This window comes from Lutjanus erythropterus, chromosome 20, assembly GCF_056507025.1.
Source record: "Lutjanus erythropterus isolate fLutEry1 chromosome 20, fLutEry1.hap2, whole genome shotgun sequence".
NCBI classification, from domain to species: domain Eukaryota; kingdom Metazoa; phylum Chordata; class Actinopteri; order Lutjaniformes; family Lutjanidae; genus Lutjanus; species Lutjanus erythropterus.
The window spans coordinates 31,628,489-31,651,727 of NC_139336.1; the positions used below are offsets into that span (position 1 = coordinate 31,628,489).

The following is a 23,239-nucleotide window of genomic DNA, read 5'->3' on the forward strand; positions in this document are numbered from 1 at the left end:
GATTTATTGTTTTGTTACATACAACAGAATAAAGAAGAAACATGAACTGGTCAGTTGTAACTTCCTGTTATTGAACACAGGATGGCAGCAGAGTCCTATTACAGGACCAGTGAATTACACAGACGGAGTTATAGAGAGGGTTGTGCTGATGTGCCATGTTCCTCTTTTATTGTAATTTATTGTCATTTGTTCCTGTTTTCTAGTGTCAAAATGTTTTCTTTGTGTTTAATTTGTGTGAAAGGAAATTAGATCCTTCCTCATCAAAAGGGAAAAGAAACCACAAGTAAACTGAACTAATGAGTAAATTACATTTTGGACTTAAACACTACAATAACTGAAATACTCATCAGCATGCTAAGGTTTAGCCAGTATTATGTTTACCATATTAGTTTAGCATGTTAGCATGTTAATTTTTGCTAATTCAACACAATGTTCAGCTGAGGCTGATGGGAATGTCATTAGTTTTGTTTAGTTTTTAGTTTTTGGTCATAAACTAAAGTATTGAGCACATTAAAGATTTGAACTGGTGATGGTGCAAGATCAAAAGCTAAAGGATCACCAAAGCTTTTACAGTTCATCCAGAGGGGAAAATGAAAGTTCAGTTCCTAGGAATCCATATATGTCTGTGTCAGCACCTTGGGCTGTGAGAAACGCAGTTTCATTCCTGTGTACTCTGCATGTGGAAATGATGAATAAACAGTTTGAACTTGAACTGAGATGTTTCAGTTTGGACCAAACTAGTGGACCAACCAACAAACCTACTTTGCATCCCTAGAGTTGCGCTGCTAGCATGGCTGAATCTCTTTCTTTTGTTGAACTGGTCATAATCAGCACACACTGCTTTGTTTTTAAGGGGATTACGAGTCAGAAAGGTTTGGAACCACTGGTCTGTTAGTGCTGCAGGAATTAATCTTAAAACCTGGAAAGTAGTTAGCATATTTACACCTCTGCTTCCCTCATCTCAAAGTCAAGGGTTTTTTTTAATTAGTTTTTGATTAGATGTCTAAATTAAAGTCTGTGGTTAACATAAACTGAATAGATTTTCATGTCACGTCACCTTATGTCACTTTACCTTGGGTCCAACAGATATGCATAAAAACATTACAACATAAGAGAACACAGAAAAACAAACACAGCACAGACAGTATAGTCATTCAAATAATGTAAATTATATAAATGTTCTTACGGTCATCATTTTACTTAATGTTTCAAAATGAAGACATAAAATACATCAGCAAATAAAATACATGAATATCCATCCCGCACATGAGTTTTGAAGCTTTTACGTCTCTTAAAAAAGTTGTTTGCCAACCAGCGGCTCAATCAGGGTACAGAAGTTGTCGAGGACATTAAACGTAAACCTGAAAGCTGAAACAAAGTTTTGCACCAGGCAAACAGTTCTCATTGGACAGAATGGGCGCCATCTCTTTGTCAGGTATCCAGTTCTAATTATTACATGGCGTTGTTAAATAGTCGATTCTGATTGGTCAGTTAGAGCACTCTAAGGTCTGTTATTTCTGTATAGCAGACTGTTGCTGTGAAGAACAAACTGTTGCATCATAGACTCTGGAGGAACAATTAAATCATTGTTAAATTACTAAAATCTTTTTAAAACGAACATTTTGTGTCAAATTGTTGATTTTTTTAGCAAGTAACCATGTAATAAACATCACTATTGTGAAATTAAGCTATAAAATAATTTCTAAATTAATATTTTGAACATTACTTGACTTATTTGACTATTATACACTCCAAAAATCATAAAAGTGGTGTTCATTTTTGAAGCGATTCAGTGTCATAAACTTTTTGTTTTTGTTTTCGAGTTAGTAATCCAGAATCCAATTTAAAAAAAATCCCATTGGCTTTTTGTCCAAGGAACCAGAATGATGCTAACTGCTAACTTGGGGATTGATTGACATTAAGTAAAGTGTAGAATGTCAGCACATTTACTCTTTAAAATCCCAGTATCTGAGCAGTTTATTTAGTGAGGTCTCTTGCTTGCACCATCAGTGATCACTGGATAAAAAAATCTTAAAACAGTCCTCTCAAGTTTGCATTTGGGGAAGGCTCATCCAAACATCTGTCAGACCACCACAGTGACCCCCCCACCCCCCACCCACTCAGTCACAGCCCTCCAAAAGCTGTACTGTAGCTGTCACTCCCCCTGTGCACCAACCATCCATCCACTGATGACTGAAGACCTCCTCCTCAACTTATTCACACTTCCCCCTTTTTCACTCTGTCATTAACAAACACACACTCACACACACACACACACACGCAGAGAAATGGACAGACACACAAACACTGACACATCTCCTCGCTACCCATCAGTCCATCCGGTCCCCGAGGTGTCGGCCATCACTGTCTCTCGTAGGCGTTTCCCCAGCAACCACAGCCTCCCCTGTCAGACTTGAGAGAGTGCTTTTTTCTGTTTGTTTGGTTTCCAGAGGATTAATGGACACGCATTATTGTGCTGGTGTTGTGTCTCTCGACGTGTGTGTGAGGATACATGTGTCATACAATGAAAACCTAACACAATCAATCACGTTTGGTGCGCAATTATGCTTCTGTAACAGGATGCAAACTCCTTTCATTTACCCAAACTCCTCGTGACATTTGACTGTCACAGGAAACATGCTCCTGAGTTAATTTGTCTGGAGGAAAATACAAAATCCAGACCAGCTCTGCATGCATACATATTTCTAGGGATCATTCGCATTATTTTACATACCAATATTCCATGTAGTGCAGCTAGTGCAAGGGATCTATTTTGCAATCATGGATAATTCATGATCCGCACAGACGCTGCATATGAAAATCCTTTGAAGGCGGGTTGGGACCGGGAAATTCCCCTTTCTTCCACTTGCCTTCACTTTGTAAAGGCTGTGCTTCTTCTATTTCAGTGCCAGTGAATTCACACTGTGAGGTAATGTTCTTTTCAATCAGGCAATATGACTCACCTGTGGTGCAGGAGGTAATATCAGCTCCCAGGATTGAATTTACAACATTCTGCACTAGTTTCACTCAGACATGTAACGACTAGCACGGTATTGACAGATTTATAACATCTCAGAATCAGAGGGGTTGATGTCTGATGTACAGAGACGCGTGTGTGTGTGTGTGTGTGTGTGTGTGTGTGTGTGTGTGTGTGTGTGCGTGTCGGTGTGTTTACATGCACACTGCTCTCCTGGTTACGATCAGGAGCATTGATCTTATGCATTTTAGCAACAAGGAAGTGCTCAGACTCCATGATTTTGTCTTTTCCCTTCATGTCACATTGCCACCTTTACAAAAATTACTTACTACTTAATAGGACTTTAAGACTTAATATAAGAGTTTACTTTGTAAATACTATTAACTATCACAATTAATCAATTATCAATTAATTGGTTGTTAAGAATTCAATCAACCAAGTAAAATTTAATTGATCTACTATCAAATAAAGATCTGAAATATAAAAAAGATTGCTCCATGTGTTCAACTATATGTGTTCAATATGTGGGTCTGTTATGTCTTCATATGCTGGCTGTCAGAGAAAATGCAATATGTTGCTGTGGAAATAAAGCTTTGATTGAGGGGGAAAATGCATCTGGATTAATCAGTTAATTGATTGATTCCACAAATAACTGATTAAGGAGAGTGCCCACAATTTGCAGCCCCAGTGTGTACTTAACAGAGATATTCTTGCCAAAATTATACCCAGGTATACTTGGCTTTTACTGAAAAGTATACAGTTTACTGAGAGTACACTTGAAAGTATATTTCCATAAATTAAAAAAAGAGCTAGAAGTATAAAACTTGTAAACTAACAGTACACCTATAAGTTCACTTGTAGTGTAGTTCACAGTATAGTTGCAGTACAAAATACTGTGTACTGTGTACCACCAATTTAGCCAACAATGCCAACAAATACCCTAAATCTTGCACACTGGACCATTAAATAAGACATGCAGTACTTTTCACCTGTAGTGGAGTATTTCCACAAGGTAGTATTGATACTTTTACTTAAAGGATCTGAATACTGTGCTGACCTGCCACGTTGTTGCGTTGTTGACTCTACGATGACCCGTGCATGCATATGTCATCTACTACGTGCTCTGTGAGGGCCGCTAATTAATAATCACTGTCAAATCTGAAGACGTGGGCCTGAAAGGTCTGAGCGGCGCTCTGCGAGGACAAAGGAGGCAATCGAATTACCGTCCATTTTACTGATTTCATTTCCATGGCGGAGGGAGGCCATGGCAGCGGAGCGGCTGCAGCGGGTAATGGTTTCTGGCAACGATGGGGCCCTTAGTCCTGTTCACTGGAGCTGCAACATCCCCCCAGGGTTTCATCGGCCGTTAGAGCTATCGTTTCTCTTCTCTTGATGTCATTTAATGAAAAAGGGAAAAAGTTATGCTTGTCGTTAACCTCACGCGCAGATCTTTTATGCATAAAGAAATCAAGGCTATTGTACGTCCACTCAGCTAAACAATGTCCTTGTGTAACTGCAGAGGTCAATCGAATGTGAAATTAGATAATTTAGAATTCATACATGAGGGCCGTGTCTTTATTTAGGCTACAAATAAAGTGAAAAGCTGCAGGACATTACAGGGAACAGGCCAGAGATCTTTAATTGGAAGGGCAGAAACTGAAGAAGAAGAGGGCAGGAGGGGGAGGATGCTGCTGCAGTATTTAAGGGTGAGACGAACGGGGGACTTCTCCAGGGATAGGGTGCTTTACTTTGAAGTGTGTGGTGGGACCGTGTGCAGCACAAAATCCCCCCCAATCCTCCGTCTATTACTGCCATGTTTGCTCATTATGTTTTCATGGGCTGATTCTAGACGCCTGAGTCAAATCTTTCGGCCCAGGAGAGACAAACTCCAGGGGAATAGGAATGAGGCAGAGATGCTCGGGTGTTTGCAGGTCGGCTGTCGGCGTGGATTGATGCGGCTGACATCAGAAACACTCCTTTGAATCCAGTTGATACCTTGACACGCTAAAGAATGAGCTATTGTGACGCTTTGATTGACAAGTCATAGTGAGACGTCTCGTATGCAGCAAGACATTCAGGCTGTTCGCTTTAACGACCTTGAACCATTAGCTTCGCGTTATATTTCTTTATGCTCATTTGCCCACAAAAAAAGGTTCCAGCCTTTTGTTCAAGTCCGTTATGTCAAGCAAATGTCAAAGAAAAGATCAGTGGAATCGTCTTTTTAATGATGCTTAGCAGACGTTCTTGAACAATTTGGGATTTTCTTTAAATCCTCGTCTTTGTTCACTTTAATATCCATCAAAGTCACATTTTAAGTACAAATGAGAGCATAATGAGACACAAAAATGTCAGGAGATGCAGGGTCGTTAGGTAATATGCAATAATTGCACAAACATCAGAAAAGGAATTCCCGAATGCTATGAGACTAAAACCCTTAATTTGTTCCCTTAAATTACTGAATAACAATGAATAATCTACACATAAATTAATGGATTGTCATATACAGTATTAGGGTGTTTTTAATAGACTATATACATAGTCTAAGGAGTTTTTAAGAGGTTAATTTGACCAAAACCATAAAAAACAACTTATTTGTGTCTTACAATGCCTTAATTTTTCCATTAAGATGAAAATTCAGGGATGGTTTTATGGGTTTTCATCAGTTTTGATTATGGAAAAATTAAATCCTACTAATTTACAAATCAACAATTACAACCCAACTGTAATAAAACTACTGATAGATAATACTCCAACAAAATTATTTGGGGAGTAGGCCCACAGATAAAATATGTCTGCCATGTTTGATCACAGAACTTACAAAATGGCGGACAAAACTATTGCTGCCTTCAATGTAACTCGTAAACTCATGTTACAGGAAAAAGTTGTGTACACAATATATTGCTTGGGTTGAAGTGATAAAGTTGTAAGAACACTGTTGCTAGGCAACGGCAACATGGACAGCAAAACTCTTGGCTTGTAGATGCCACCAAGGCTAACATTTAGCAAGCTAGCATACGGGTAACATAATGTAGGAAATGTTAGGAATATCAATATTTTATTCAGACATAAAATTAAGAAGAAAAACATTATATGACTAAAAATGTACAGTATAGCAAGTTAACATCCACCAAAAAATAACTTCCATGTCTTCTGCCATTTCTAAAAACATCAGAAAAACATGTCATAAATACCACAAGACTGGGGCATTCATAACGACTCAGCCCCATCTGAGGGCAACAAATGTCACTTAAAAGTTGCTATGGGATTCTGCCAGTAGTGGTTGCTATAGCAACAGAATGTTCAACTGGAACCAATTGCTGGTGGCAGACCACCATCACCAGTTAGTTTCCAGTACCTACAAGTAAAAAGCCCTGGCCCTGAGTGGTTCACATGGCCTGCTACTTTTCTCAAAGCTGGGAACCCACATCCACATTTTAGAGGAGGTCATATGATTTAATAACACCACAATCACTGCAGATTAAAAAAAAAACAACCTTGGCACAATGTTACATCTTACAACTGGCTTCACTGGCTTATAACAAGCTTAAAACTAGCTCAGCTAGCCTATCAATAGGTTGCAACTAGCTTACAACTTTGCTCAACTAGCTTATAATTAGCTCAACTAGCTTACAGCTTGCTCAACTAGCTTATAACTGGCTACAACAAGGTCACGTAGCTCATAATCAGCTCTTACTAGCTAACTCTAATAGCTTATTAAGCTTCCACTTGACTCAACTAGCTTGTAGCTAATACTAGCTCAAGTAGATTACAACTAGCTCAGTTAGATTATAACTAGCTACCACTAGCTCAAGTAGCTTATAGCTGGTTTACAACCAGCTAAAGTAGCTTATAAGTAGTTTACAATGAGCTCACATAGCCTATAATTAGTTTACAACAAGCTCAAGTAGATTACATCTAGTTCAATTGATTTACAATTAGCCCAACTACTGTAACTTACATGTAACTCAAGTAGCTTACAACATGCTTACATCTAGCTCAAGTAGCTTATAGCTTACATCTGCCTCAAATAGCTGATAGCTTAACAACTAGTTCAAGTAGCTTAAAACCAGATGACATCCAGCTCAACTAGCTTAGACCTACCTCATCTATCTTATAAGTAGCTTACAACTAGCTCAGGTAGCTTACATTGCAACAGCAGCTAGATGTTTCTATTGTGAAAAGTATCACAAGCTAATTTATCAGTCTGGTGATGCAGATGATGAGGTTCCTCACATTATTTGCATTCACTAAACCAGATCATTTTTATTTTGCTGGTTTGAAACTAATTTATAAACATGAATACACCTTTTCAACCAGCCATGTATTATATTGAATCTAATGTGGAATTAATTTGAATTTAGACCCAGTTGTGGAGATGAAGTGCTGGAAAGTAGCTGATGTAAGTGGGAGAGTTTATTTTGAAGTCAGACACGCTGGCAGCCGATGAGTCCATCTAATGCATTTCTTTCTGACCTGATACTCACTCTAAACCAAATCTATCTGGACTAGCTCTGTAATGAGATGCATTAGAGTCGTGTGGCACAGAAATCCAATACTCCCAGCCATCCTCTCCCCACCAACCCACTATCAACTGGGCCATAAACTGGGCTAAATTTAGTGGAGTCTTTTGTCTCCAGCAGCTCTGAAATCTTATCGTCTTTACTTCTGAGACTTGTCAACACGGTGAAAATTGATGTCTTGTCAGATGATGTTTGCGCCGTTTTAAACGCGATTCCATCGATTCCTCTCTGCCAAGCCGTCTGTTATCTGTAGCTCGTGTGCCCTTCCTGTTGCACTGCTTGTCACTTATTTCAATATGGCTGTTTCATGGCGAGATGATAAAGCCATTATCTAGCCTATTCAAAAACTGTCACACGCCGCCGCCGAGCGGGTAACAATTAATTTTCTCCAGTGACAATGCCTCCGCCGCTCCTTGAATTGAGATTACATTTCTTTGTCAATTTTTATTTGAAAATGTATATTTCACAAACGGGTGTGTGCCAGTTCAATTGGCACACATCGCCGTGCTCACAATCCATTTGATTCCCCTCAGTGGGGCCCCAGAGCTGTCAGCCGGCGAGTCAGTGGGATGCTATGGATTGTGACAAACTGCAGCAGATGACAGTTGAAAGATGATGGGGAGCGATTGTGCTGCGCTGCTGGCAGATGGGAATTTACCATTATATGACTATACTGCATCGCATTTCACGTATATTTAAATGTGTGCATGTAATTGTGGTGCCCTACAGAGACAACACACACTGACTGACGGCGTTTAGTTAAGGCCTCAATAAGACTGTTTGACATATGTTTTAAAGTTTATTGAATTTAAATGGAAAATAACATGTAGAACATGACATAACAAACTAATCTACCCCCCGTCTCCATCCTAACAGCCAGTCAGTACATCATTATCATCATAGTACTTTATATAAGATGAGAATTGAAAAGATAAAGATAACTGAATAATGAAGTATGTAAACAAATCAAATGGAACTAAATAAAATATCTCCTAAGCGCTTTGAGGCATCCACTAGACTAGAAATATAAATGCAGTTCATTTTATTTAGGTTTTATTTATCATGTGGGTGTTTTTACTCCCACTCAAACAAGTACTTAGTAGTTTATAACTATCTTACAACTAGTTCAAGTATCTTACAAGTAGATTAAAACTAGGTAAAGTAGTGTATAACTAATTTACAATTGGCACAAGTAGCTCACAACTAGATAACTACTTGCTCAGGTATCTTACAAGAAGATTACCACAACCTAAACTATTTTGTAACTAGTTTATATGGATTTGAATTACAGGATTTTGGATTCTCTCCCGATCATGTTAACTCATTCCTCTCTAAGAACAATTTGTTCATGTGTCTATCATCATAATTCTTTCATGATGGAGGATTTCTCTGTAGAAATTAACACTTGACAGGAGCACTTCAAGAGAGTTTATAGTGCGAAGACAGCAGGTGTAAAAGTAAAAGCTTACAAACTTAATTTCCACCTTAAATATCCCACTGAGAAGCAAATGCGTTTAAACAGAAATTAATTTGCACTCTGCCAAGCAGTTTGGTGTCTGTTTCATCATTTAACAACAGGAAGAGTCTCCAGCCACGTTACACAGCTCTGTGAGGTAAATGTTCATATAAACACGCTAAAATGTTTAAATGTTTAAAGTGTAAGTTTAAATGGACAATAAAACCGAATTTTATTGTTTATTTTTTTTTTTCATATTTTCTGAAGACTATTTACCTGCATTATCTGCACTTTTAGGTAAAATCTTTTCATGGCAGTGATTTTTTTGAAAGGTAAAATAAACAGCCTAAAAATCATAAAACAAAAGTTCTACAATCCTTATTTTATTTATGCAGTTTTCTGGCCAGTCTGAAAACTTTAAAACCTGCTGTAGGTCAGTATCAATTTCTCCTGATTAAGCTTTATGGAAATCTGAGTATAATACAAATAAAATACCAGATATTCTTTCTGGTGGCACAATTTAAGATGATTTATGTACAAAAACAAATAGTAACAATAGGATTTCAGATGAATACCTCCACTTTCTCAGGTTTCTAGGTGGGGGAACAGAGCTCGATCCCCCTCGAATCCTCCGAGTCTACACATCGACAAAGCTGGTGGAGAGAAAACATTTTTCGCCATGAAATATGCATGGTGTATTCAGCACAAAATATGTCACAGCTATCTTACTCCGAACTGCTTTCCATGATCTGTCTTTTTATGAAAAATGCATGTGTTGTTGTGCCTGAGAACTTCTGCGCAGCCAAAACTTCAGTTCGATTAGGGAGAAATCAAAGCGCGCGTCCTCACTGAGGAATAATTCATCTTCATTCAGATGCATTTGGTCTCCACAAACGTACATGACATTGAATAAAATGGAGAGCGGAGGATTCCTCTCTCCTACACCGTCGAGCTCAGCGTGAGGATACACAGAACGGAGCGACGAGCTACAATAAATCTCTAAAGTCTGCAGCACTGATCCTGAAAACACACTAATAAATCAATAATTACAACACAGCTGAGGGATAAAAAGTTTGCAAAAGAGCTTCATAAAGTAAAAACACATACTTCATGTTGTGATTGATAGATTTAAGTTTCTGTCTGTCCGTCTTTCCTTGAGAAGAGTAGATTTATGGTGTTAGACCTGCTGAAGGCCTCGTCCTCCACCTCTCACACAACTATTAATCACCTACACCTGGATTAGAGATGCCTGAATCACTATAATTAATAACCATAAACCTCTGGGAATTTTAAACAGCCACTCACATTGGTTTCTGGGCAGACTTTTGGACGCTGATGGACAACCGCACCATTAAAGGGATAGGTTGGAAGTTTTTTCAAGTGGGGTTGTATGAGGTACTTATAAAAAAACAAAAAGAGTCGATCTCAGTTGAAGTGTGCTCTATATTTAGAATATTTTCACTGCTTTACATTAGCCTTTTCCATCAGGAAACCACTGTTACATAAGCCAAATACCACTCTCTCCAAACCAACCAAACTCCACTGGCAAAATCGGTAATTTTACCTTGCAGCACACAGTAGTTACTGGTCAACAGCTGCTTGATTGGTTTGTTTGTTTGTGTTATCGTGTGACATTGGTGAATCCAAACTAAACTTTCAAAACACCAAAGTCTCACAGCAATACAAACAAACTAACAGATCGAGGCAGCAGTAGACCAGCAACCCCTGTGTTCTGTGAGGTAAAATGACTGATTTTAACAATGAAGTTTGGTTGGTTTGGAGAGAGAGATAATTGGGTTATATAACAGCAGTTTCCCATCAGACAAAGCTGTCTCACGGCAAGGTAAAGCAGTGGAAATATTCAAAATATGGGATACTCTCAAAGTGTAGTTTGATTCACCAGATGCACACTGCAGGTGTAAGTTCTGCCATTGGTCACTTGCTTTAAGTGGCATCACGGCATCCGTTATCTATGTTTTCAAAGTCTCCAGGAAACAAGAACAACGTCCGAGCTGCACGCTGAAAACGGCATATTAGCACCTGGGACGCTAATGGTAGGAATGTAAACAAGCTAACGGGCATTTCCAATTTAAACTGCCTTTTTTTTAAAACATACAGTGTCTAAATTCTGCTGATGTAGTTTAATAACGTTGTGAAGTAGCAAGGGATCATGGGAGTTGTTGTTTTCATTGTTAAACAACCACCACATTTAATCCGAATCTGTCTGACTGTCTGTATTAAAGTTTTATTCATGTCACATTTAGTCACATTTGCTAACTTGCTTCCTCTTTTCCCGGAAGTTATAGAAACTAGCTAGTAATGGCTAGCAAGATACACATAGACATTTAAATGTGGAAATGTTGCATATTATTGCTTTAAGTAGCTAAAATATGCTATACTGCTGACCCTGTCTATAGCAGTGCATTGTTTAGCTTCCAACAAGTGCTCCTGCAGCTTCTCCAGACCAGGAGTGTGTCCACCTCAATCTACTGTAGGTAATACACTGACGATGAATAAGTTCCTCAGCTCCTGATCAACAGTCAAATAATGATGATTTCTTCCATCTTGGCTGTGTAAGTGGTGCAATGTCTGCAGAACTTTGTTCCAACTTATTCCAGACAATCTGATGAAGCAGGTGACACACGTCTGCTGATCTCCAACCTGCTGCATTTACAGGTTTGAACCTGAGAGTGGAGCTGCAGCCTCTGAACACGTCTGAACTCTGAGCGTTCATAGAGCTTCACTGATCACAGGACAGTGTCCACAAAACAGAGTGGTATGACAATTAAGACAATGGAGCAGACAGAATGAAGCCCTCTGTGTATTCATTTATACTGAACCCCCCACCAGCCACACACACACACACACACACACACACACACACACACACACACACACACACACACAGACACACACAGACACACACACAGTCCTCCAACTCATCTGTTTAACTGCTATTGAGCCATTTATTACTCTGTCACTGCATCTTTCTCAAATTACCTTCATTCAGAAACAAATAAAACATCTGAAATATAAATGTAAATAAAAAATGTTGAGCAGAACCATTCTATTTGAAAAAGGTTATGTAGATTTGCTGAATATTATAGAAAATTTGCAGGAAATTGCAAATTTCTTGGAACACAAGGTTTTGTTGAGCTCATTCACACTAAATTACAACTGGACACAAATTAATGTGACAGTTTACAGCCATACAAAACTTCAGCAGCAGAGGCTGCACAGTGCCAGTCTGCTCATCAGGAGCGAAACGGCACGTTCTATCCAAAGCTAGAGATATTTATCATTAGGATTTTATTGATACAGATACTGCTTATCGATACTGACACTTACTGATACTCGTATCAGTTCGGTTCTCTAGAATTTGATGCAAAAAATAAAGCCATGACGTGCAAAGATGTGAGAAGATTCAACAGTCTTTTAACTGTGATGACTGGTAACTGCTTTTAAAGGGACAGTTCACCCAAAAATGAAATTTCAGTCATTATCCACTCACCTTCATGTGTCGCAGGAAAACAGTGTTGCAGAATCTCCCAAACAATGGAAATTAATGGTGACCAGTTTTCTGATGAATGTAAAAACAAACAAACTCCATACTGCTTGTATGGCATAATCCAAGTCATTTTAAGTCCTAACATGCTGTTTGCACACCGTCACACCACACACACACAGTTCAGACAGTGTGCACATGAATGTGGCTCCACATTCTAAGAATCTACAGTGAAGATTCAGACTAAAAACATGGTGTAAATAACATTTTTTAAGTCAACTTGGCATGTCAGGGCTTTAGGAGACTTGGATTACTGCAGATGAGCAGTATGGAGGATTGTCTGGGAGATTCTGCAACCCTGATTTCTTGTGAAACTCCAGCAGTGTTTTAACTAAACCCGAAATTCAATCAGCATGAGGGTGAGTAGATAATGACTGAATTTTCCCTTTAACTATCCCTTTAAAGGTCAGTCAACTTTAATTGAGCCTGGGCTGAACTTGTTGCTAACCCCCCTTCAGCAGCATGCAAAACACAGCAACTTGCTTGCATCTTAAGGAGCTGTAACATGTTTTCACTTCACAAGCACTTCACTGCTACACTCACAGCTATAATGTCACACATGTTCCCACACTTCTTCTGGACTACATGCTCGATAACAGCTACATTAGAGCGAATTAATAAAGGCAAATACCACAGTGTTTTGTGCATGTAAATATAGTCAGTGGGACATTTTGTTGCGCACAGCAGAAGCTCACAAAATAAACTTTTGTTGCACAGCAATTCCACTGCTGTTACAAAAACCTCTAAAAAGCTGCCTTGTTCTCGAGTCACGTTCCAGCTCTGTCTTGTTTTTCTCGCCTGCTGGCCTGTAAATATATGCATGTGGTGGCTCCCTGTCTCCTCCTCAGACATTCATTTGGTCTTCTGGCAGCTTTGGCAGCAATCACTGGAATGACCTGGCCTAATGTAGCGAGGAGATCAGTAGACCACGGTGAAAATCATCCCGCGCACACACTCACTCCCTCCCTCACACACACATGCGCACAGAGGCAGAAACATCTGCGACAGACCAAACAAAGGACCAGAGAGCCGAGAGTCCAAACTGGATCATCAGCACGCCGAGCTGATACCCCCCTGATCTGTAAATGTTCTCCGTCCTCCAGTCCTGTCATGTTCTCACTCTGCTGTATCGTATATATGGGCCCCGTTCGTACTTTCACCCCTGTGAAGCAGCTTTGATTTGATGGTAGGTGACTGATGCTGTGAAAAGAGCCCGGGGCAGTGTTCTTGTAAGCATTAAAATGTGTGTTTCATCATGACAGCACTCTCCCAGATGAATATTGCAGGCAGAAGGTGGGAAGGCAGCAGGAATCTGGTGTTAGGAACGGGAGTCGTCGCGTGAGGAGGTAAAGTGTTGGTTCAAATGTTTGGTTCGGTACGGTGGCCCTACGAGCTCAATGCAAACAACATGCAAACAGACAAAACACCTGTAAATGATGAAAACATCTGCACAGATTTGACATCACATGCATCATAATGACATGCACTGCAAATAGAAAATCAAATCACCTTCCTGGATTATGTTCAGAGACGTTTCTTTGAGTGAATGAAAACCTACATTTATGTGCTGAGCTGGAGCTGCAGGGAGGTGGTCGGAGGTGCAGGACTGTGACTCCAGGCTCCTGTCTCTGGTAGGGTTTAAACCAGAGGTGCACAACCATCGCTCCAAATGGACACAGGATACGCGAGGCGGCCATGATGCATATGGAACACGTAGTTAAAAGCGAGTATATCTCTGGCCTTAGGCAACAAAACCACTCAAGGTTCGGGAAAGATTGTGATTTTGGTTAAATGTTAATGAAAAGTCTTGTGTCTCAAGTCACTGTTGACTTCGCTGTGGGCGATACAGCTGAAAAACTGATCAAATGAAATTATAAAAAGTCACATTTCAGTCGATATCAATAAATATTGATCAATTTTAATGTCACCCGAAGCACACTCCTTTATCAAGGGTTATGATTACAAGCCAGGACATATGGTTACATGCTGTCATGGTGGTTTGAAAACTTTTGACTGAAACTATTGAACAGATTTTCTTAGTGCTATTGCTGGTATACTGTATATCACTATTGTTTTAAAGCCTGAAAAAATGCATTTTACTGATAAATTCAGTGTCAACATATTTGCAACTTGCCAGGTTTGTTAATTAACAACATTTCTACATTGTGTTAATGAAATGTAAATTGGTCATGTTTCCTTCAAAAGCGTATTTGCTGTTGCAAATTAGTTGTATATAAATGTAAAGGGATCAATTACTGAAAGACCTGCAGGTCCCTAACTGGGCAAGATGTGGCCCACTGAAAGCCAGTAAATCATTATCAGACCTTTATTTTGAAAGGGGTCAGTGCTGTTTTCATTGTTAATGATGATGAAACTATATATTTTACATTAAACTGCTACTTTATCCACTCAGTGCTGCACATCCATGCTGTTTAAGTTGTTCTTCTTCTACTTTTGCTGCTGCTATCGCTGCAACCTGTATGCAGCCTGCAGGGTTCACTGTGGAGCATCAAGTTTTAGACACAAAAACATATTAGCCCACAACAGCAATTCAGGAAGTGCGACCAACAGTAGAAGTGCCCCATGTAGAACACTTCTTATTACTCTATTATTGGAGATTTGGACCTTATATTGTGTGTGTGTGTGACCCACGGCAGCCTGATCAATTTCTCATGTGGCCCCCCATGAAGAATAATTGCCCACCCCTGCTCTAATAGATCTTGTAGAGGTACCCAGTATTTATCTACATATATGTAATGGTGCTGGTACAATGGAATTTATAGTGTTACCAACTTATTATAACTTATGTACTGATGTTCACTTACATAACTCACTTAATTCATGTCATGATCTTTTCTTAAGGGCAGACCACATCAAGAACAATAACTATAACTCTGAAAATATTCTAAATCAAGTGGACAGCACAGTCCGGACTGTAACTTTATTGTTGTGGTGTGGACTTCACCATCAACAATTTTTTGGAGTAATATAGTTATAGTTCCTGCTGTGGACTGCCTAGTAGTTTTGGTGCCTAAACGTAACCATTTCACAGCGTTAACCACGTGTGTATTATTGTTACCATGACGACCAAGGTCACATGATGAAGGTCACCTGACTGCGTGCTTTTCCTGTATGTCCAAAAGTCATAAAACGCATCATCTCTAACAGTGTTAAATGACGCGCGAAAAGCTCCACAGAACCTTTACTGTGGGGATTGGTATATCATCTGCATGCAAAAGTGGCATTTGGCCTATGCACTGCACCTAATTTCAAAGTGTTAAGTTGTGTGATTTGTGCACAGATTGGAGATTTGATTCAGTTTTCTGTGTTTGCAGCTTGTTTCTGTATGTTGTTTTCTCTGCAACATATAGTTTTTAAAGGTCTGAGTCAGTGCAACACATTAAAACAACATAAGGATCAGGAATAAATGTGAAAAATCTAATATTGCTGAAAAATAAAATAACCGTGTGAGGTATTGTTATCATTATACCTTACGCTGCGACCTTTGTGAAGCTTTACAATATTGAATTAGGGGATCAAGAGTTCTTTACACATTTCATATCCATTGACATTTTGTGGGCTCACGGGTTGCACATTGTGCCCCTGTGGAGAAAGCAATCGATGGCCTCAGCATTTCTCTGTGGACCGAGCGGCCGGCAGCATTCTGCAGCACAGGCAGCGTGTTTGCCACACATGGCAGGATCCTGTTCCCGTGCCGCCCAGGGGAGAGCTGTGCACACAACGCTGTAGATTCACACAAGGTGAAAACGTGGTCAAGATGCTGCTTACTCATCTATTCTGCTCACGGCTGGACCGAGAAGGCAGACAGACGAGGAGGAGGAGGAGGGGGAGGAAGAGGAGGGGAAGGCGGGAGTTGGGTGGGGGGTACCTCCTGCACAGCTGAACCCCCCAAATGTCATGGAGGGGGCGGCACGTTATCGCCATGGAAACCCAGCCTCAGTAATATTTGATTTTGATCAGCGGCGAGGCTCTGATGAGATCTCACTCACCTGCTTTCTGCTCTCCAGGTGACTGGATTTTCCAAAGTTGGGGGGGAGCAGATTGTCGACGTTCGGCTCCGGCGGCAGCTGGGATTAGTTTTAACTCTGGTGATAATTGGACTGGGGAAAAGAGGACTCCGTCTCCATGTTTCCTCCCTCCCGTTTCCATAAGGAGCTCTCCTTAGTCTATAAGTTTGTCCCAGATATCTCTTCATGCTGAAACACCAGCTCACAGCACGAGGAAACTGCTCTCCGCACACAGAAATACTGCGCAATCACCGCTCAAATGTGCCACTAAATTACATCATTTCCAACAGATACACAGAACAACACACCTGAGTCGTGAACAACATCAAGATTACTGTATCTAATACTGCACAGGCCCCACTGCCTGCAATATGAACCCTTCTGTCTAGACACCCATTACCCGCCTGCACCTAAAACAGTGGAATCAATACCATCGCAGGGAGTCATAATGGCCCAATTACTGTTTGTAGGTTTGTCAATGTCACGTCTCTTAGGACGCCTGCAAAAGGCCACACCAACACACCGCAGTGTGCAGGAGTAATGCCATACATTTGTAATAATGTGAGCGTGTGTGTGTGTGTGTGTGTGTGTTAGATTGTATATTCTAGGCTGCACCGCTGTGACATTTAAGAGAAAAAGGTAACTGAGCTACTGTGTGTTCAGACTGGTGTTTATATTGTGGCCCTGAGCTGAAACAACAGCATCAACTGCTCGGTTTGCTGCACTTTAATATGTGATAAAGTCAAGAATTAGCATTTAGTCATCAGCAAATTGTGTTAACTTCAACTGATGGACCCTGTCACTATATTTGCTTTATATCTGTTAATATTTTTGATCCACTGTGACACGTCGTGGTCCTTGAGGTACCTGTACTATACTTAAGTATTTTCATTTTATGCTACTTGATATTTCTACTCCACTATATTTGTTAGTTACTTTTCAGATTACAAATTTAGTTGGAAAATGGACCATGAAGAGTTTCCTTTTTATAGATATATGCCGATCGGACAGGACAGTGATGCTACAAACATATGATGATCTTATAGACCATGATGCATCGCTGCAGATTAAACTACCCAGCAGTATGTAATGAAAGGGATAAAGTCCAAACTGCGGCCAGAACGAGAAGTGCATTCACCCCCATGCTTGGTAACTGTGCATGCATGTTGTAAAATGAGTTCGCTGGTTATTAATTTTTACTTATTTCCTTATTTAATTAAACTATTAAAAAAAATTCATAAGTGTAGAAGTGCATTGTGGCTGTAGCACCTCATGGCCCCGTTGTAGCACCGTGCTTCACATGAAGTAGATCAAATGAGCTCAACCTCAACATCTCCTTAACACAGCAGTAAAATTCAACATAATCCAAAAACATCAGATATAATAGAAAAACACTCACAGGGAACATTTTACTGCACAAGTACTTTTACTTTTCATGCTTTAACTGCATTTTGCTGATAATACTTACACACTTTTACTTAAAAAAGGTCTTGAATGCAGAACTTTTACTTCTGAGAGTATTTCAACAGTGTTACTTAGGGGCCACCGCTGCAGTTTTCATACCTTGTATTTTGTTCTGCAGCATAAGAGCTGAGTCTCTGGAGGTCGGTGCGAATGTCACTGTAATAGTCGCTCTAATAATGTATGAATGAGAGTCATTTGATTTTGCACAGTGTCATTAATTAATGTGTGTCTCTGTGTGTTTCTTTGTATTAGCACTTTCTTGCTGCTCCATCCCTCATCCGGGCCTCCACCTCCTCCTTCACCTGCCTGTGAGGAATGGCTCCATATGAGCTACATAAATCAACAGCCACAGGAAGGTTTATACGGACAAACAGTAACTAAAGGTGGACCGGATGTAACGGGACGCAAAAAACAAGCTTCGGTTGAACACATCTGTCCCTACGCAGGTATTTCACCTGTATTTGAGTGACAGTAAAGGTTAAGTCGACGTAAAAGATTCGACACGAGCCGCCCTCCCACCCTGCTGGCCTCTCCCCGGAGGTCTGCGTCACACTGAGGTGAGGGATTCGAACAGGCAGGCTGTAAGAGGCTTCTTTTTGGGACCATTAGTCAAAGGCAGGGGACACTATCAAGGCTTTGATTACAATGGTGTGGAGTATTCCCTCGGGGTGCTCTCTTCTTCATTCATATTCTGCTCCTTAAACATCCCATTCATCAATTACCACCACTGCAGCCACATGCTCGCCATTGTTCATGTGCATTTAGACTCTCTCTCACACACACTGGGTGCACACACATTATGCAGAGTATGCATAAACACCCCCAAACATACGAAGCCATTATCATATACATGCACAGATGCACACTTGCATGCACTCACACGATTACTGCTTGGTGTCCTCACACAAAGACAGATCAGGAGAGGGCTGCAGATACCGTTTTAAATGTTTTCATCACTTAGTTTGGGGAATATAACCCTTTTAATCCACGTGAGAGGCACAGATCTTGGGATGGGAATGTCAGCTGTTGGTCTGTCTGTCCACCACTTTGGTCCAGACCGAAATATCCCAACAACTATATGATGGATTGGCACAAAATAGTGAATCCTAATGGCTTTGGTGATCCTCTAGTGCCACAGTGAGGTATACATTTTTCATTTTAAGTGAAATTTATTGCCGACTCTTGAATGAATTGTCTTGGAACTCGATTCAGACATTCATGTTCCCCTCAGGTTGGCAGTTGGTTAAGGTTAGTGCAAGGTTGTTGTGTTGTGTTGTGTTGTGTTTTTTCCCAACAATATACAACAGCTTCATAAAGATCTTTATAGGCACATAAAAACACCTGGACACAGGTACATGATCGTCATCATCTTCCTCTTCCTCCTCTCAGTCACTTTCCCTAACAGTGGACTCTTCTCTAATGTGCGGGTATGGCAGGTAGAGGCAGCTGGCTAATGTCTTTTAGCTGCATTTGTTTAATTCGCGGCACGAAGGACACATATGATGCTCACTGCGGTCACCAGCCTCCTAAACGACGACGCTCAGCAGCTACATGAATGAGTGGATGTAAACAAAGCAGAGAGCAGCACTGTACGACGCACAAAGAAACCTGCCCCCGCCGAGGCTGCAGCTTCAGAGTTCATTTGTCAATTTACAGATCGCCACCTCCTCTAACGGACGCGGAGGACCACAACCCCGAATCTGGTGCAGCGAGGCTGAGGAGCGAGATGAGGGGGTTGGGGAGACTAAAGGAAGTGGAGATGGAGAAAGCAGAGAATGAGGAGGTAAAGGTTCTTAAAGAAGTGTAGCCAGGCTAAATCAGTTCCTTTATGTGTTTATTTTTTATCTTATCATTATTTCTATTCGGGGGATAATCATGGCCTACATTTTGGGACTGCAGTTCCCATAATGCGTTGAGGGATGTAAACAGGAAGTATATTGTAATGTTGCCACAGATCCATGGAGTTTGACTGTAGGCTTTTTTTTAAAACATTAAAGTATGCTGGGAACTTGTGGAGCAGACCACCACAGCAAAATATACTTTTTCAGCCAGAAATGGAAAAAAAAAATATTAACTGAAATTTGTATATCAAAGTTTGGTTTAACAAGTAAAATGAAGGAAAACTTTTGCGCAGAATGAGCCTCTTTCCAAAATGTCTGGATGTGATCTCACGACCAAAACAAATAAATAAATAAATAAACCTGTGTTTTATATTGGCGCTAACCGTTTTAAAGCACCCTGATTGTCTCCATGAGCTGTGAGTCACAGCCACCACTGCTGCATCTGTTGATAAACGGCCAAATCACAGAACACCTGCGCACACCTGTCTCTCTCCCTTCACGCACCATTTTTTTTTTTCCTTACCTCTCTCTGTCCAAAAGCCTCTTCACCTCTCGCGTGTCCCCCGGGGGCGGCTCACAGTTTGAAAACCTCCAGTGCCTGGATGGACAGAGGGAAAGAGAGGCAGACAAAAAGGTGTAAGACGAGAGAAAATCATCACTGTTGTGTGCAGTTTGGGCCCAGATGGAGAATAAAAACCTGCCCCGTGTTGCTGCAGTTTGAGAAATAATTGCCGTCATTTAGAGGGGCTACGTATAGACTGCAAGACTGCAACTGACCCGGTCAGGAGCAAATACACCCACCCACACACACACACACACACACACACACACAAAGGTGCTGATATATATAGCTCACATGAATAATAGATACAGACACCAACGCAAACATGAACGCTGCATACTGATGAGCAGGAAGAGAGACAATTAACTTCTACTGTGTCTGTAGCGCCGTGGTCACTAACACAGTCTGTCTGCTGTTTGCTGCTGAGCAGATAGAGTACAGCTGTGTGCTGCAGTCGCAAACAACGCTATGAGAGCCAAGAGAGTCAATCAAAACAAGATGTGTTCAGGACTGATAAACAAAAAGCTGAAACTCACTGTAAAGCTGAATGGATCTGATGCATTGTTATCATACAATTATTGATTATATGTGCTTTGATATTAACAGATTAGTACTGTCATTGTGAGCATGTTGGCATGAAAGTAAGTAAAGTAAGTACTTTTAATCAAGTACTGTATGCTTAACTACAATTTTGAGGCCCTGGTACTACTTGATTATTTCCATTTTCTGCTCCTTTATACATTTTCCTCCATTATGTTTATTTGATAACTTTAGTAACAAGTTAATTTGGCTATTCAGAAAAAATTACGCATAAGACTAAAGATATGTAACAAGAGAAAAAAAACAGAAAAACAAGCCCAAAGATCAACATCAACAACAACAAAATAAAGACGTAAAAGATAATGACAGTGATGTTGATGACGTTAAAGATGCCAATGACGTAACAAGATGAAAATCAATGCAAAAGATGCAGGGCAAAATAATGACGTAAATGATGAAAAAGACGTAACAAAATGACAGTGGAAGTAAAAGACAAAAGACAAAAATTACATAAAAGATGTAAAAAAGATGAAAAAGATTAGAATAAAAAAAGATTACATAAAACAAAATAACAAAAGAGGGGGAGAGGGAGAAACTGGTGAAGGAAAGGTGAGGTTCAGTCAGCTTCACACAGACACAGCTGGTAGAAAAATGTCCATCAGAGGGTAATGTTTTACTTTTATACTTTGAGTACATTTCAGTAAATTTCTTTACATTTCTTGAGTAAAGAGTACGTGTACTTTTGCCATCTCTGGTAATTACTCTCACTGTCAGAAGACGGAGACAAAAGTTCTGCACTGCAGGTTAATGTAAAAAAAAATTCAATGCAGGACTTTTATTTCTTTGCTGCAGTTACTTTCACATAAATTGATCATCTAAATAATTCTTTTACAATCTGTTGCATAAATTCAGCCTCACAGAGCCGCCAGCATGAAGCTTTTGTTACTAAACATCATTCACTCTCATGTTCCTCCTCCTCCGGAGCTTCCTGTGCAGATCTGTTCCTCCTTCTTCCCTCATATCTGATTGACACACTCTCCTCTTCATTGTTAATTTATTATCAGTCTACCTCTCAGTCCAGCTGCTCTGTTACTGTAACAATACCACCACCAGATGTTTCACAACCTCCTGCCTATATCTACAGCAGAGGCTCCACATCCTGGCTGTCTGTCACAGCCTCCCCTCGGCCTTTCATCCATTCTCTCCTTCATCTTTTCTCCCCCCGGTGCCTCATTCAGCCCCTGCGCTCTGTTTGTTTGCTCTCAGAGACATTCAGGTGGGCTGGACCTCGGCGAGTCTCTGCCTGCTCTTTGGAGGTTTGTCTGTGCAGCAGAGATAAGGTTCAGGGTCAGGACTCATTTAGAGCAGCAACACCGAGGCTACCAGTGAGTCAGTGACTGAATGAGTGAGTGAATGAGTGAGTGAATGAGTGTTCAAACTCAAATGAGTTGGGATAAAATCACTTAACTTGTAAAAAAGACTGGATTATAGTTATTTTTCTTATATTTCTCTGATGTGTTTGTGTGTATAAATGGTGAAACAAAGTTTTTCTGACCTTTAACTCTTCTATGATGATATTTTATTTCAAAATATCTGTACACTTGTGGCCATTTTTCTTGAATTTTGGGTTTCTGGCAGCTGTATACTTTGACAAAATGAGAAGTAAGACTTATAGATTAGTTTGTGCTGAAAGAAATAATACCATGCACGTGGAGTAAGGACAGTGTCAGAGCATTAGTGCATAGAAATTCTGCAAAATGAGGTAAAATGAACCTGCAGAGGGTTTTAAAGAACTCATCACGTGTGGCACATCTATCCAGCACATTTCTCTTTCATGTCGCTGCTCCAGGCCTCAGGTTCATGTTGAGTGTCCGATTTTGAGCATCTCTGAGGGGGTTTGAATCACTCATGAGGCAGAGTCACACTTTTTTTTTGTCTCAGTGCTGTCACCTTTGCCTTTGTCTCTGCCTCAGTTCTCCACATCTGACAAGTTGACACCAAAGCCTTGTTTTATCCCTGCTCCTCAAGCAGCGGATGACACTTCATTCAGGTGGAGAAACATGCAGTGAGTGACAGATTACTTCTGATGAACAGAAGGAGCCAGAATATACAAGATATCTCATCCTGAGGCAGAGACGAGGCTCAGTGGAGACAGAAGGAGCAGGATGGGGACTCATACTGTAAGACCCAGGAATATATTGCAAACATCGAGATTCTCCATCAGCAGTGGTGGTAAGTACATTTACTCATCTACTGTACTCAAGTGCAAATTTTGAAAAGTACTTG

The 23,239-nt window shown here is 40.4% G+C and overlaps 1 protein-coding gene across 1 annotated transcript in view; it reads right to left on the minus strand.

Annotated features, from left to right (window-relative positions):
* LOC146308728 (kinesin-like protein KIF2A) overlaps positions 1 to 20,443 on the minus strand; it is a 44,196-nt gene extending 23,753 nt beyond the window's left edge. The window contains exon 1 of the mRNA XM_084745807.1: positions 20,375 to 20,443. The gene's annotated coding sequence lies outside the window, so the exon portion shown is untranslated. The remainder of the gene's footprint in view (positions 1 to 20,374) is intronic.
* Between the last annotated feature and the right edge of the window lie 2,796 nt (positions 20,444 to 23,239).